At 45.5% G+C, this 15,969-nt stretch overlaps 1 protein-coding gene and 1 long non-coding RNA gene across 2 annotated transcripts in view; one reads left to right on the top strand and one right to left on the bottom strand.

Annotated features, from left to right (window-relative positions):
- The window catches only part of LOC119160767 (organic cation transporter protein), a 718,234-nt gene that overhangs the window by 536,064 nt on the left and 166,201 nt on the right, over positions 1 to 15,969 (top strand). The gene's annotated exons all lie outside the window — the stretch shown is intronic.
- On the bottom strand, positions 6,168 to 8,067 carry LOC142776746 (uncharacterized). Its single transcript, XR_012887777.1, has 2 exons — positions 7,592 to 8,067; positions 6,168 to 6,510 (listed from the first exon to the last, which is right to left on the bottom strand). It is a non-coding gene; the product is annotated as an uncharacterized LOC142776746 (long non-coding RNA).

Here is a 15,969-nt window from a genome sequence, read left to right as displayed (position 1 = left end):
CAGCGTTTCAAGATTTGTAAGTATATAGAAAAATTCTCCACGTACTTGTTTGGGTACGTTGTTGAGTTGGTTTACAAACAAAAATATAGCATTTGGTCTCTAATATTGTGAATGAAAGGGTCAGCCAAAACGAGGGCACAATCAAAGTTTGTTACAGTTACTTCTAAGAGTGTTGATTATAATTGAGAAGTGATTCGCGTAGGAGCCATTTTAATATTTCGATGTTATAACGGCGCCATAATCAATCTTACGAGAAGCTTCTGGCTGGAAGGTGACTGTGTGGAATTTTTCTTATTGACCGAAACGTTACAAAGTGGTGCTAAAGATATGAACAAATGCACGTACAGACACACGTTAAATAGTCACATATGTTTTATACAACCATTTCTTTACATTTGCGTAACGATGACAAAAGGAACATGGATATTAACAACAGAATCTGTGCGCTGACATAGAGCAATGGTGCTCACGAGGATAATTGCTCTGGGCACTTCTTCATAAATCAACTTCAGGGAATGGTACCTAACTACAACTGACAGTAACCCGACGTGGCAGCTGCATCAAAACAGAACACTCAAGTTGGATTTGAATATTATCGCGTCAATGTTGCCCGAGAACTCCAACAGTGTCATGTCCAGGAATACACTTTCGAGGAAATATTTGTATCTGGCAAGCTTCACTCGCCCTTTCAGGAGCTTGCTCTTTCTGCTCGCGGCTTGTCCTATGTCGGTGGTGTGTACACCAGTGTTGCCTGTACACTTCTGAGGTCGCGCTCAATGTTGCCTACCCAGTGATTTCAACAATGCTTACTAGATTGCTCACCAGCCCCCAAACCCTCGGTTTTCGATGGCTTGCGCGCTCGACTCCTCGAAATGAATTTGAAACAAATGGATGTGATCAGACAAGAGTCTCGTGGTAATTGTCTCTCTCTGGGGTGCTTATCTCAACGATAAACAGTGGGGATGGGTAGAGGGGAGATAAAGGTGCCTGAAAGAGAGACGATTACAGGAGCGTGTCATTGGCGTTTTGTCTGGCCGCACACGAACGTGCAGTGCCTTCCAAGCCGTCGGTTTTTTGGTGATTATAAGAATGCTCATGAGATGGCACGCTGTCGCTCTAGGCGCGAGAGTTCTGTTCGGGCTGTCACGGTGAATGGACGTGTTTTTAGAGCGCTCCGGATCGACTGCACAGATAAGTGTTTTTGCATGTTTTGAGCTTGTCTTTATAATTATAAGGCCGCGGTTGAAATCTTCGTAGCACTTAATTTATGGTACGGCTTTTTCGGGGGCCAGTCACCAGGTATTTATTAGTTAGTGCAGGTGTGTGTGTTTGAAATTTTTTTTGCCATCCCGTGGGGGAGGTGCGCGTACATTGAACACGCAAATTTTTGTGGTAGAGTTTAGACTTTCTTTTTTTCATAGTTCAGGGCTCGAGTTTAGTGATTATCGAGTAGAAAGACAATTGGTGTCAGAAAGACATGGCTAAAAAGACTGTAAAGTGTTCAGGATCTGGAGTGGGTTCGAAAGTAGACCCAAGCGTAGGAGCGGATCGAGAAGAGGCTGACGCGAAGGGTAGGCAATGTGAGGTCGAGGAAAAAATGGAGAAAATGTTGGTTGCCCAAAGTGAACTGCTGGTGAGAATCGATGAGCTCGAGACTGCGTTGGCGACAGAGCAAGAGAAAACGAGGGCGATGGGAGAAAGACTGAAGTCCACCGAGGAAGCACTAGCGAAGCTGAACAAAGAAGCGGCCTACGGAGAGAACAGTAGAGAACCGGCAACCAGAACGGTGGAGAAGGAACAGCAAGCAAGTTTGAAAAAAGCAGGTTTAGCCGGTTCAACTGTCGCAAGGCCCAGCTTCAGCGAGGTAGTGGTGGGGCTGGGAGGGGAGAAAGCAGCCGGAGTCACAGGTGCAAGTAGCCCCCAGGTGCAGGACGCTCCACCTGAAAAGTCACAGCATGTGATAATCGCCGGGGACTCGAAGAATTTAAATCGATGCACAGAAGCCATCAAAGAGAGGGTAAGAGGTGACAAGAGGGTTGCAGTAGGGGCGTTCCCAGGACGCAAGCTGGAAGCAGTCATGAGGCAAGCGAGCGCAAAACTCAAAACTACAGTTGATAGAGGAAACCTCGTCATAATTTCGGGCGGTTTAAACGATGCCTTAAATGAAGATACAGCAGGACTAGCAACCACACTGGCGAAAGACGTCGATGACATGCGCGCCACTTCTCCTCAGGTACAGGTAGTGATATGCACAATACCGGAGGTACCGGTGCGTGATAGCAACCTGCAAAGAGCGGTTGTCAGCGCGAACGAAGAGATATGGGGGATGAGTCGAGAGAAAGGCTTTGAGGTGGTGCAAATAAAGAGAGAGGTGCATAGGTGGGGTGGTTTTCAACGAAACAGAATTCACTTCGATGGGCGGCTAGGTCATGAGGTGGGCTGGCGACTTGCAGTACGCGCAGTAGCTTTTTTGGGGGGCAAGCGAGCCCTTAGGGGTGCACGAGGAAAACAACCAGGGAGACTCTGCGACAGGTGTTATGGACAGATACGATTCCAAAGTGGCACCAATGTCTAAGATAGGTAGAGTCCTGGGCATAAATAGACGTAGCCACGAGCGCCGAGCCCATTCAGACATAGTGTATATTAACATGCAGGGTTTTAGAAACTGGCTGAAGTGGGAAGAGATAAAAGAACAGCTAAGGGAAGAGAGGCCGATGGTATACGGTTTTGTAGAAACACATCTCAGGGTCATGGAACAACCTCCGAACAATCCGGACTTCGCGTGGGAATATTGTAGTAGAACAGAAGGCAGCAGAAAGGGGGGTGGTATTGGGGCATTCATTCATAAAAGTACAGACTGGCAAAGGGTCAAGCAGGAGTGCAAGGAACATTTATGGCTAAAAGGGAAAGTGGCAGGTCAAATGACACTCCTTGGTTTTGTGTACTTGCGGACGGAAGCAAAGTCCAGAGAGGAAAACCAGGCAATGGTAGAGTGTATATCAAAGGACATTCAGGAGTTAGGAAGAGTGTGCGAGATAATTATACTAGGAGACATGAATGCGCACATAGAAGATATAGATGGGTATACCGACCCGACAGGCAAAACGATCATGGATATCTGTGAAAGGCTTGATTTGGTCATTTGCAACAGTACCGAGAAGTGTGAAGGGTGAATAACATGGGAGGTAGGAAGGCTGCAGTCGACGATAGATTATGCACTGATGTCACATAGGATGTATGATAAGCTCAGGGGAATGCACATAGATGAAGGTGGCTCCAGAAGTCTGGGTAGTGATCACAAACGTATCAAGCTAAGTTTTGGAAGAGCAGTGAAAGTGGGAAGGAGACAAGATGAGCAACTACAGGAAAATTTTTATTCAGAAAGGCAAATTGAAATAGCCCCTAAAGAAATTGAGAAAGTAATCACGGAGGATAATAAGACAGTGTGGACATACACGAATCTAATTAGACTCTTTGAGCTAGAGCTTGCTAAGACGCGTAACATGTCACCCCGGAAAAGAAGACACAAACCCAAAAGTTGGTGGGATGAGGAAGTTAAGAGAGCCATAGCAAAACGTTAGGAAGCCTCCAGGGAACACAGACATGCTAAGCAACGGGGTGAACCGACGGATGATGTTGAAAGAAAATGGGAAACCTTTCTAAGCTGTAAAAGGGCTGCATCCCTTCTGATCAATGAAAAGATTAGAAGAAAGGGAGCTCAGTGGCTAGCAGAAGTACATAAAAAAGATAGAAAGGCAGCTGCGAAATTTTGGAACCATCTAAACTCCCTAAGAAATGAGACGAGGCTAGAGCAGAGTTTCATAACTACAGCCCAAGGTGCCAGGCTAGAAGGGGACGAAGCTATTGAATATATAAGAACAAGGGTGACAGAAAAATTTAAACAAAGAAGTACTTTATACACCACAATAGACAAGGACGAATAAAGTGGCGCTATGGCTCCATTTTCACAACGAGAGTGGGAAAGGGCTGACAAAAGGGTTACTAGTAGTACATCAAGAGGCTCAGATGGCATTCCAATTAGGCTGATCAAGACATTAGGTCCGAAGTCTAAGCAGGCTTTGAGAGAGGCAGTGAGCAAAATAATAATCGATGGTGAAGTTCCCGATGGATGGAAACTTAGCAGGATGAGCATGATCTATACTATAAAGGAAAGGGCGACAAATCTGACATAATCAACTACCGTCCTATAACAGTGACATCAGTGGTCTACAGGCTGGCGATGCTGATTATAAAGGAAAGACTGCAGGCATGGATAGAAGATGAGGGGGTGCTGGGAGGTTGGACGACACATCATGTGTGTGTGTGTGTGTGTGTGTGTGTGTGTGTGTGTGTGTGTGTGTGTGTGTGTGTGTGTGTGTGTGCGAGAGAGAGAGAGTGCGTGCGTGCGCGCGCGTTCTGGCTGTTTTTTAAAGCATTTATGAGACCTTGTCCACATAGTCGAGGCGCCTGCATGTGATTTCATGGTGCCTTTGAAAGATGCGAATGATCGTCTTGAAAGGGGTTGATCGTGCATTAGCGAGAGAGAAACCAATCAAAACGCTCGAGGCACCTAAAAGGAGTAAAAAACCGCTGTGCTAACTACCATATTACTGCGCAGTGACTTCCCGCTGCATATTATTGGTCTTAAGCCCAAACGTACGGTTTGATTGACCATTAATATATTAATATAGGCATATGTAATAGGCCAGCGACAAAAATTTACACTTAATATGCTGTAATAACTACGAAAATGTTATGCATATCCCATCTTTTTATTGTTCTAGAACTTAGCTTGTATTAGCGTGGCACATATGAAAATGATAGAGGAAGGACAACAGGGATGGCCAGAAAGGTAGACGCTAAGCTTCCAACTGTTTTTATCATGCCCGTGACATCCATCTTATACATGTGTAGAAACACATCTCATCTTGCACGTGGTGCCATTTCCAGAAAAGCGATTTATTTCCCCTTCAGTGCAATTGATGGTGAACTCACACACAAGTTTCCCATTTGTGGTATAGCTTCAGCTTCTTTACTTTGACGTGTCAGCTGATTGCGAGGCCGGCCGATAACGGTGCAGCTGTACAGATCAGAGGAGCACCCACAATTTTTGCAGTGTGCCGCCATGAACACTCCCGCTTAAAGTTTATTTCTTGCGTTATAGTCATGTTCACGTAGTCTATCATTAAGACACCGCTTGGTCTGCCCTGTATATTACTTTCCACATAACAACAAGAGCATGTACACAACGCAGCACACACAACCTACAAATCTAACCTGGTGTTTCTTATCACAGACCAAGAGAATGGCATTATTTAGGCAGCTCAACTTGCAAAGCTTCCCTAGTTTTTGTGGTGCTGAAAACACCACGCGTGCGTTAGCCCACTGGGCCACTTGAAGAAATTGGCCCAGCGGACCATCCCGGAAGCACCATTCATCATATTCATTGAGACGCAAGGGTTGAGCTGGATGCCTCCTGCATAAGTTAGCAAAAAATAATTAACCATGCGAACTGCAAATCATGCGAGAGGCACGGAAATGGAGCCACGGACACTATACAGTCTGTGAGTCTATGAAAAGAAGCAACTTTTAAAACTAACCACACACACACACACACAAGAACACACACAAACACACACACAAGCAAGCACAAAGACAGAATGAGCGTTCAATATCAACAAGCATATACGATGTAATCCGGTGTGAGACAGCCGCAACATGAAAAAAACACACCTCCATGACGCGAATAAAGTTCCAATTTGGGCAAAGTTATCTATATATTTCTAAATCAATAGCTCTTCGTTTGCTGAATGATTGAAAAGCAATTTTTGACTAGAATAATCTTATTTCAGTACTCTTGTAGACGGCATCAGCAATGCCCCCCCCCCCCCCAATAATTATAACCAAAAATAATTCTGAATATTACAGTCGCAATTTAGTACGTTCTCATTTTCATATGATAGCAAAGTGGGCCCTTACAGTGGGCATGGTTGCAGTCTGTCTTTAGGAAAAGCCTAGCTTTATCTCCTTTGTAAAATACGTTTCGAGATAAGTTGGCATTGTTTTATTTTTCAATTTGCGCTGCCCGCTTTGTTATGGTACCTGTTGTTGTGAACATTTTTTAAAGTAGTTATTGTATGAGCATGTATTTCTGCAAGATGAAGAGCTTAAAGCACATAATAAGGAAAAGTTTACTACAACGTGAAAAAATAAGTTATAAATGGCACAAACATAACGCCACTTATGCCAACTGCATTTTCACAGAATTAAAGGAAGGCCGATCCGTTTACTCTGGTGAGAGGTCCGTGCACACGTTCGGAGGACACAGATTGTGATGCATGTGCAAGCGTCACGACGAGCGTCCCAAGCTTCAAGAAATGTTCTTTTCCCTTCTTCTGTTCACAAGCCAGTGTCGTTGCATTTCCATGGTCAAAACTACGTCTCAGCACTGTTCGCACTCTCGTCTTTCGCTAAAAAAAAAAAACTGCAGCCGCAGACTTGGTAGCACGACTGAAAAGAGAAAAAAATACAGCAGCAGAGATTGTAATCTCTCCTATTATCAACATAGAAAATGTGGCTAGTTTTTTGAAAGGGTGCACCTTCTCTTTTCTCTCTTTCTTTCACTAAAATGTCCCCTCCATCTTAGAAAGTTGAGCCTTGCTAACATATGGGCAAAATTTACTACCCCCCACCCCTTTTCATAGAAACGTCGAGCGCTGCACGGCTCGTTCTGCCAAGCAACTCCTTTTTTTTTTTTGGATTGCTCGTCTCTAGTATCGTCAGTTGGTTTCGCTCCTCTCTTTTTTTTCCTGAAAGCACCACATCCCGCGAAGAGCCTAGTGTACTTGTAGAATAATATATCAGATGCCATTGATCCAACCACAATAACTTTTTCACAAGCATGAGTGCGTGTATGCGTTGTAAAAGTCTGTACCATTTACAAAGCCCTACCTCAATTCAATACATTTATAAAGAATTACACTGATTTTAGTTTTTCAAGTTTTATTAGTTCAGTTTACATATTTTATCAAAATAATTTTTCTTAGTGGTAGACCTCCACCTGGCATTAATTGATATTAAAAGCAGACAAATGTTACCGTTTATGTGTACTGACAAGACCAAAAATATTTTTAACCAGTTAGGTTTACCTATAAAATTAATAACGTTTCATATAATCAACCTAAAATTTTGATATTTTCTATTGTTGCATATCTAGTCAGCGCTCCAAATAGTACAGTGAGTTGATTCAATATACCGAAGGTATTATGGCCTTAATGCTGCGCAAAACAGGACGAGTACACAAAGTGAACGACCACAAGCGCTTCTAGTGTTCACTTTCTTTGCGCTACATTTACGTCGTAAAGAATCAGTGCCAACTCGCTCACCTCTCTGTTTTGCTTTACCGAAGTTATATTAAGAAAAAAGAAACAGGTAGTCGAAACAACGCATTATCGGAATTCCGCTGATATTTCTGATGTCTTATATAATTAGCCAAATATTGATCACATGTTTGGTTTATCAACCCCGAATTATCCGTTATTAGCACTACCTGACAAGAACAAGACAGGTAATTCAAGGAGAGCTCACTCACCATTTTGTCGCACCACCAGCAACCTCGAGCTACATCAACACTCCCGAGATCACAATGGGTCGTTTACTGCCAGGAATCATCACACGATTACCGTTCGCGCAACTCTCTTTTGTCGTTGATAAGCTTCGTTGCTGCTCGCCGCTTGTTATATCCTGAAGGTGCTCAGAACAATTTCCTTTTCTCCAACGCGGCCCAACGCTTCGCACAATCCTCACTGCACCGGCTTGGTCTGCGCCATGTTGGTATGTGGGGAATGGCCTCCTGGTGGTGAGGCTGCATACGTCACTCATTGAACAGCCAATGAATACCAGTGAGCGATGACCCGGAGCAATTGAGGAGCCTACACCAAGGCCAAAGCGATGCGCGGGAGCATTTCCGGAGGAACCATGGGAGCATATTCAGGGATTTGCACTGTTTTCTTCCGGTTTTTTTCGTCCGATGATCACCGGAGGAAAACGGTGGAAAACTAATGTATTTGTTCCAGTACAGTCCAGTTTGAATGAGGTCACCGAAGAAGAGTGGGCACATTGTTTCCCGATTCCTTTCAGCTGCGCATATTTTTTGTTTACAATGCAGGGTGCATGCGCGTCCCGTCTTATCACTTGGCTTCTCACATCGCCCTGTTGGACGCCGTTACGGCGCTGGTAGCCAAAACAAGGACTGGGTGTCGCTTTCTTTACTCCACCAAATCTGTACCGTTCTTTTACGGAGCGACTGCGACGTGGCCGGTTCAAGCGCTGGCTCGCGTAATCATTGACACTGGTTTATTAGGGTAAGTAAGCGTAGCAAGCATGGTACAACGTGACGAAGCCAAACGCACAAAATTAAATTTTCTCAGGCCAGGTTGGTTTTGTTGGGCTAATCCAAGTTGCACTTTAATGAGCTTGATTATGTCAAATTTTATGGAGCCGAAATCAATTAAACGTGAATATTTACACTGCATTAGACACCTTTACTTTCAGAACAAACCTATCCAACAACAGATGTCTATATTAGGCGGATTGAGGCGTGATTTGCATAATTGTGCCACATCAAACTCGAGTAATTCGGGTGGGCTTCAATGTCACGCACATTACACAGTAATATTTAAAATACTGTTATGGTTCAAATATTTATATTTAGGTAAATGAAACTCGACCCGGTGAAAGCAATCAGCATTTGCTGAGCTTGGATTCTTTGAGCTCAAGCAAGTTTGACTTCAATCACGTTAAATGTTTGTGTTTTATTACCACGTTGCCCAATGAAAGCTTATCATAATCCCATTTGTTTTATGATGTTATTACCAACCAAGCTTAATACATTTTGTAGATACCTTGGTGTTTGCCTAATTAGCCTAGCTATGCGTATTAAGCCTAAGTATGCCACTTGAATTCCAGTATAAATGGCACTTTAGTTAGATATTAGACTAATATTATGCCATTATTAGTATTCATATATTTAGCACTAATTGAAGATAATGTATCTTATTTTGCATACAGTTGGTAAATAGTAATTATTATCTTCCTGGCATTGACTTCTGTGGGCTCATGGGGAAGTTGACATAAATAATTGGCCTCGAAAATGTTCGCCTTGTATAGGCTAAATTTGCACGGCTAGGTTAAGGATGAGCATGATCAACTTTGCCTAAATAGATTTGGCTATACTTATTTCGACTCATCTGGGCTCATTTGAGCCTGACTTCGTTTAACATGAAAACACCAAGTTAGACTGCGCTTAACTAAACCTACTTACGCCTAATTATTTAGGTCAGAAAGTGCGTGCTTGACTACAATTGATTAATGTCGGCGCCATTAACTTTGACCTAACTAAGCTCATTTAGATGCAGCTTGGATTATCTCGACAAAGGCAAGCTGGCCAGAGAAAATTCAATTTTGTTCGTTTGGATTCGTCCGGTTCTGCGATGCTCGATATGCTTACTTACGATGCTCTATATGCCTAATCAACCGGTGTGAGTAAAAACGCGATCCGGCGCTTGGACTGGCGCCGTCACAGCCGCTTCGTAAAGCAACGGCACAGATTCGATGGAGCAAAGAAAGCGACACCCAGTTGTCGTTTTGGCTACGAGTGCCACAACCACGTACAACAGATCCACATGAGAAGCCACTGATAAGACGAAACGCGCATGTGCCTTGCAGCAGGTGTCTCATCGTGTCTCGTCGCTAGCTGGCACGTCGATGAATTCTGCAACATGATCCCGTGGCCTGCACAGTTTTGATCACACCTGTACATCCAGCGTTATGTTTTTGTTGCACCCATTGAGCTTGCCCTTTCCCGTACAACGTCGAGGACTTTGTTAATTGTTAAGCGCAATCATTGTGGCTGATGCGGAGCGCGGAGCCAGTTTCCGACCAGTCAGCTAAAGAAGCTGATCGGTTCCGTGAAGGTGAACGCGGGAGACCTGCGCACGGGAAATAAAGGATACTCCTTTGTTCCTACGGTTGACGAGTGGAGCCTTCAAGGTCGCCCCTGTTTGGGACTAGAAGGGGAAGGCTTACTCGGAAGAGCATCTGGCAAGAAGCAGGCCAGGCGGCGCCCTCTCAGTTTAAGTCATTGTTGCCATGCACGCGAGCCACTGAGAATGACGCAGGGACACGACCACTGGGCTGGCCGAGACAGCGCGGACATGAGCTTATGCTCCCCCGCTATGCGTCATTACAGAGCGTTGTTAGGATGGCGGGGTGCCTCGCTGTCGCATGCACACCTGGTTAGCGCACAGGGCCTGATGGTGTAATCTCCGCGCTTACGGAAGCTCCTACGAAGCGACGTTAATGAGAAAGTTGATGGATCCCGAGTGGGAGAACGGCTACCAACAGAGATCGGCCAATACACGGCCTGGCATGGGAGAGAGTGTGAAACATGGAGAATCTATGGCCTCTCGTGATTTACTTCATAACGTGATATTTACCAATTTCTGCCTGTTGTGACAGTGATTCTGAGATTGGTTTTGCTGATGCAAGTCCCAACGTGTGATTTGTTTGTGTGAAGACCCTTTGTTCAACCGAGGGTTGAAAAGAGGTTGTTTGAATCTGAAATGGGAAAGCGGAGGTTCGTGCTTGGACTCGGGCAGATGCCCGAGGCTGCAATAAAGCGTCTCTTCACCAAACTGCGGCTCTTCCTTCGTGCTGACACCGTGCACTCGAGTCATCGAGGGGACCCATTCCGAACCTCAAACATCTTTTTTCCTTAGCTAGTGTAGAAGCTATTCGCAGTGCAGGAAATTAACTGGCTTAGTCGACGTAGAGTGGAGAGCCCGCAGCGAGGAAGGTGCTGAAGTTCGGGAAGCTGACAAGACGCTCACCGCCTTTTGTAGCTGCTGGTGCACTGCGAGAAGTAGCGTCAAGACGCTCGCTGCTTTGGGACCTGTTGGCGTGCTGCGAGAAGCAGCATTGTAATTCAGCACGAGCCTGCTGGTCTAGGTTGGAGCCAGGAGTCCGGCAGTGGAAGAGCGTTGCGCGTCAGAAAACGAGAGCAGAGCTGCAGGAATAGTCGGCGTGACTGACTTCACACAACGACCGGGGCGGTCTGGTGGAGCACCCGCAGCATCAAAGGATTCATCGCAACAAGGGTTGGTGACGAGACGGACGCAGATCCAACCAACGTGGCCATCGGGCGACGCATGACTGCAAGATGAGTCCTCTTGTGTGCACTCTCGGGGCCCCAAAAATTTTGTAAAACTAAATGCACTTGCGTTCAGGCACATTTTGAGAGATGGCGGATTCAGAGCAAAATGTCATAGAAGGTGACAGTGTGAATGAATCGGATCGTACCCGTGAGTAGCAGCCTGAGATTGCAGTGTTAAAGCTGAAGCTTGAGCTAAAGAAAGTGCACTCATCATGTGCCTTGTCAGAGGAGCCGGAAAACCGGAACTGTCATTCTAGTATCGCACGGTACGCGAGAACCGAAGCAGTCCCAGAACGCATGCCAGTTAATGAGTCTATGATTCCAGCTTGGTTCAAAATATAGACGGTGTTTTTGTGGCATTGAGCATTCCCGAAGAAGTACGGGGCACAATATTACTACCATTCTTAAGTGAGAAGATGCGAACATTCGTTGCCAATCAGGTAGAGGCTGAGGTGATGCCGTACTCAGATTTGAAGTCTAGAGTGTTAAAGGAGCTGCGTATGACTCAGAGCGAGTACTGCGGTATGTTTGTGGAAATCAAAACAGAGAAAGGCGAGTCTTGGAACCAAGTGACGGTGCACCTGCAGACTATCTTTACATACTACGTCAGAAGTAGAGATGTGGAGTCATTTGAGAGTCTTTAAGAATTACTGATAGCTGATCGGCTAAAGCAGTTAATGCCAAGTGATCTCCGCTCACTGGTCACTCAGCCGGAGGTGAAGGGCTGGTTTAAGGCCAAAGATATTGCGGATTTAACCGCCAATTTCGAAGAAAGCTTCGACAGTGTCAGGCAGGGCAGTTATTGCGGTATGGAACCAAGAAATTTCCGTTATGGGCCGTGAGACAAACCATTGGCTAGCGCGAATTTCAGCCCCAATTGATTGATATGTGGGGTTTAACGTCCCAAGAATTTCAGCCCCAAATCAGGAACGTGTTTTGGCTGCGGAAAACGGGGTCGCTTTCAGAGAGATCACAATTTTTCTCATGATACTGCTGCTAATACAGCCGAGGTTTCATGTGTGGCCTCCCAGAAGAAGCGATCATTTGAGAGCCAAGCCACACCGTCGCGACATTCTTCAGTTATGAAAAACTCGCTCATGAGGGATCCGCAGATGAAGGTTTTCGTGACAAACAAGCTATGTTTCGCACGCGTTGACTCTGGTGGGGATATCACGGTGGTACGAAAGAATGAGGTGGCCACGGAGATTTTGGGTCAGAGTAGTGGCAAAATAAGGGTAGCAGATGCTTTTGGGCAAGGCATTATCGCGCGTCTAGTGTGGGTACCTCTTGGTCTCCCAACCTCGCCAGGGAGCGTTGCTTAGCCGTCGAAACTGAGATGTGCAGTGACTGATCTGCAAACTACTGATGTGTCAGTATTGCAAACTCCCGCTGATTATGAGTGTCTTCGTCATCACCGACAAAATCTCCTCAATGATTGAAAGGAGTGTGACAAGAGGCTTAACTGTGTAAGACAGCAACTTAGATCGGAGCAATATTCAGTGATGAGAGAGCCAGAGCTTGCGCATCGAGATTATAGCCCTAGTGCTAACACCGAGCAGTGTGCAGTGGAGAAACAAGATGACCGAGAAAGGGAGCCGCAAATGACCAAGTCCACGTCATGTGTAGAGCAGGCCCTGTTGAAACGTTGCAATTCTGCTGCGGAATGTCACAATGGGGACAGCGAGCGGCTTGGTCCATTCTATAGAAATGGTCTCCTTTGAGAACAGAAATGGGATGAGCCACTTGCCGGTGTGCGGTGCATGTCAGGTGAAAAAGGGGTCGCACGTCAATGTTCCTGGTAGGGAGCAGTTTGACGGGAAGCAGTCACGGCAGGCAGTGGTACCAGAGTCGCGCCGAGACGAAATGTTAGCGCACTAGAACTCCTGCGGTGGTAACTTCTCAAAAAAGAAAACAAGAAAGGGCGTTAAAAAGCATCTAGCATTGCGTAACGGTGGTGGAATGAGTGGGTTGTACGTCTTACTCATTCCCAGTTCAAACGGAAAAGACGTTAGGCCAAGACCATCGCGTGTGCGGCTCGAGTGTGACGTGGAGCCGTAAGTTCTTTGGACAATTGAACTACCGGATTTGTTGAAGGTAATCATTGTTCTGAGTTGTTGATCTTATGTTCTGAAACAGTCTTTTTTTTTTCACGTGATTGCCACGGCGAGAAGTTAATTTTGTAAGCATTTTTTTTGTTTTTATTTGTGTGTTCAGGTATGGCGTGTTACCGAAGAGCGGTGACATTGTGAAAGGCTTTTAGTGAAAAGCCAGTTATTTATCGGTAACGGCGGTTCAGGAATGCCTTACATGCAGTCGTGAAACGTAGAAGCACAGGTAGCGTTTGATTGAGAGAAGCTTTCGGTTTGATTTCTGAGTTGACGGCAACTAACCCCAGTGAAGCTTTTTCTTTAGCTATACGAACGCATTGGAAACGGCAATTATAGGTTGCCTCACCCAAACGATAGGTGAATGTGGACTATCAGTCGCATTCTTCAGTAAGAGGCTGAGATAGTCGAGACGAGAGGCGTCCACAGTTGAATGAGAGGCGAATGTGAAAAAATAACTTGTTCGTATTGAAGGCATGCTGAACGAGGCTGCTTGTGTTCTTTCGCGTCTCGGATGATCACTGGGTTGCGTGATTGTAGCTCTTTCTGGCAAGGTGACGTTTAGTCTGTTTCATATATTTAAGTTTTTTTCTCGTTGTTGTTGTATTGCCACTCAAGTAGTCTCTGTGACTTGAACGACTGTACAGGAGTTTGCATCGCACGTTTAGGTGTTATGCGTGATGTTAAGTGGGTGGAAGAGAGTAATAGTTCCAGCGTGATGTGAAAATGTTTTGTTTGTTGCACGTGGCATTTTTTGTTGAGTTATAGTTGTAGAGATACGAGCTTGTCTCTAAATGGTAAAACTGCTTTTATGTGTAGTAGATATGTTTTGTAGGAATAATTTTGTAGATAAAATAAATGCCATTTATGAAGTAAGTTCATTCTAAATACTTTTCTTGGTGTGATCCGTTGAGACTAAGGTATACCTATAGCGCTGGGTCCGTCACTCTATTTAAGTGCTTCATACGGAGCCTGGAGGGCGCATGAAGTGGGTCTCACGTGTTGGGACAACTACCTTGTGGTGTGGGGAATTTAAAAGACAATAGCCGCAGGAGATGCACGGTGCGTGTGCCCTGTTTCACGCTAATGCTAAATGACTGGCGCTGTGGATTTCATTCTGAGTGCACTCTTCATTGGTGTGCATTACGAGAGAGTCACTGTGTCTATTTCGCAGATGGACGCGAACGTTATCCTGTTGAGATTGAAGTGAAAATCGGCTCACGCATATGCGCGCACCAAGAGTGAGTTTATTTTGAACAATTTTCTTGTTTTTTTATTGCGTTACTGGACATCGAGTATGTAGTAACACTCTTGAGGGGGGATGAGTTAGCATGAGGTAACCTTTGGTGGCGTCTTGTGTGTAGCGCAATTATTGCGGCTGATGCAGAGCGCGGAGCCAGTTCCCGACCCGTCAGCTAAGAAAGTTGATCGGTTCGGCGAAGGTGAACGCGGGAGACCTGCGCACGGGAAATGAAGGAGACTCCTTCGTGTACACGGTTCACGAGCGGAGCCGTCAAGGTCACCCACGTTTGGGAATAGAAGGGAAAGGTTTACTCGGAAGACAATCTGGCAAAAAGCAGGCCAGGTGCCGCCCTCTGAGTTTCAGTCATTGTTGGCATGCACGCGAGCCATTGAGATTGACGTGGGGACGTGACCACTGGGCTGAGCGAGACATAGTGGCGGCACGGACACGAGCTTATGCTCCCCCGCTATGCGTAATTACCGAGTGTTGTTAGGATGGCGGGGCGCCTCGCTGTCGCATACACACCTGGTCAGCGCACAGGGTCCGACAGTGTAATCTCCGCGCTTACAAAAGCTTCTACGAAGCGACGTTAATGAGAAAGTTGATGGATCCCGAGCGTGAGAACGGCTACTGAAAGAGAGCGGCCGATACACGGCCTGGCATGGGAGAGAGTGTGAAACGTGGAGAATCTATCTCCGCTCGTGATTTACTTCATAACGTGATATTTACCAATTTCTGCCTGTTGTGAAACTGATTCTGAGATTGGTTTTGATGATGCGAGTCCCAACGTGTGATTGGTTTGTGTGAAGACCCTTTGTTCAACCGAGGGTTGAAAAGAGGATGTTTGAATCTGAAATGTGAGAGCGGAGGTTCGGGCTTGGACTCGGGCAGATGCCCGAGGCTGCAATAAAGCGTCTCTTCACCAAACTGCGGCTCTTCCTTCGTGCTGCCACCGTGCACTCGAGTCATCGAGGGGACCCATTCCGAACCTCAAACATCTTCTCTTCTTAGCTAGTGTAGAAGCTAGTCGAGTAGGAGGAAATTAGCGGCCACATGGAAGGCGAAGTTATCGTCTTATTAATAGCAGAGCTATTCAACCCTATTTCACACGCATGAATGATTTCCGCCACTCCTTTTTCCCAGACGCAATTTTTTTCAATTCATTTTACCCTGAAGGTTTTCACATTACAGAGGGGAGGGGCATGCTATATGTCAAAACCGGAAACAACACTTGATAAATATATACAAGAACGAAACTTCAATATTTGGCAGAATAATACAGAAATTTTCATATATAAACTATGTCAACAAAAACAATGTAGCAGTAGCGATAATGCAGGTAGTACATGTTCAAGAACCAAGCAAAGAACAGCAAACAATCCTAACTAAATAAACACACACACACACAC

This window comes from Rhipicephalus microplus, chromosome X (assembly GCF_043290135.1).
Source record: "Rhipicephalus microplus isolate Deutch F79 chromosome X, USDA_Rmic, whole genome shotgun sequence".
Lineage (NCBI taxonomy): Eukaryota > Metazoa > Arthropoda > Arachnida > Ixodida > Ixodidae > Rhipicephalus > Rhipicephalus microplus.
The sequence above is the reverse complement of the archived record's forward strand: the minus strand, read 5'-3'. Positions and strand labels throughout refer to the sequence as shown.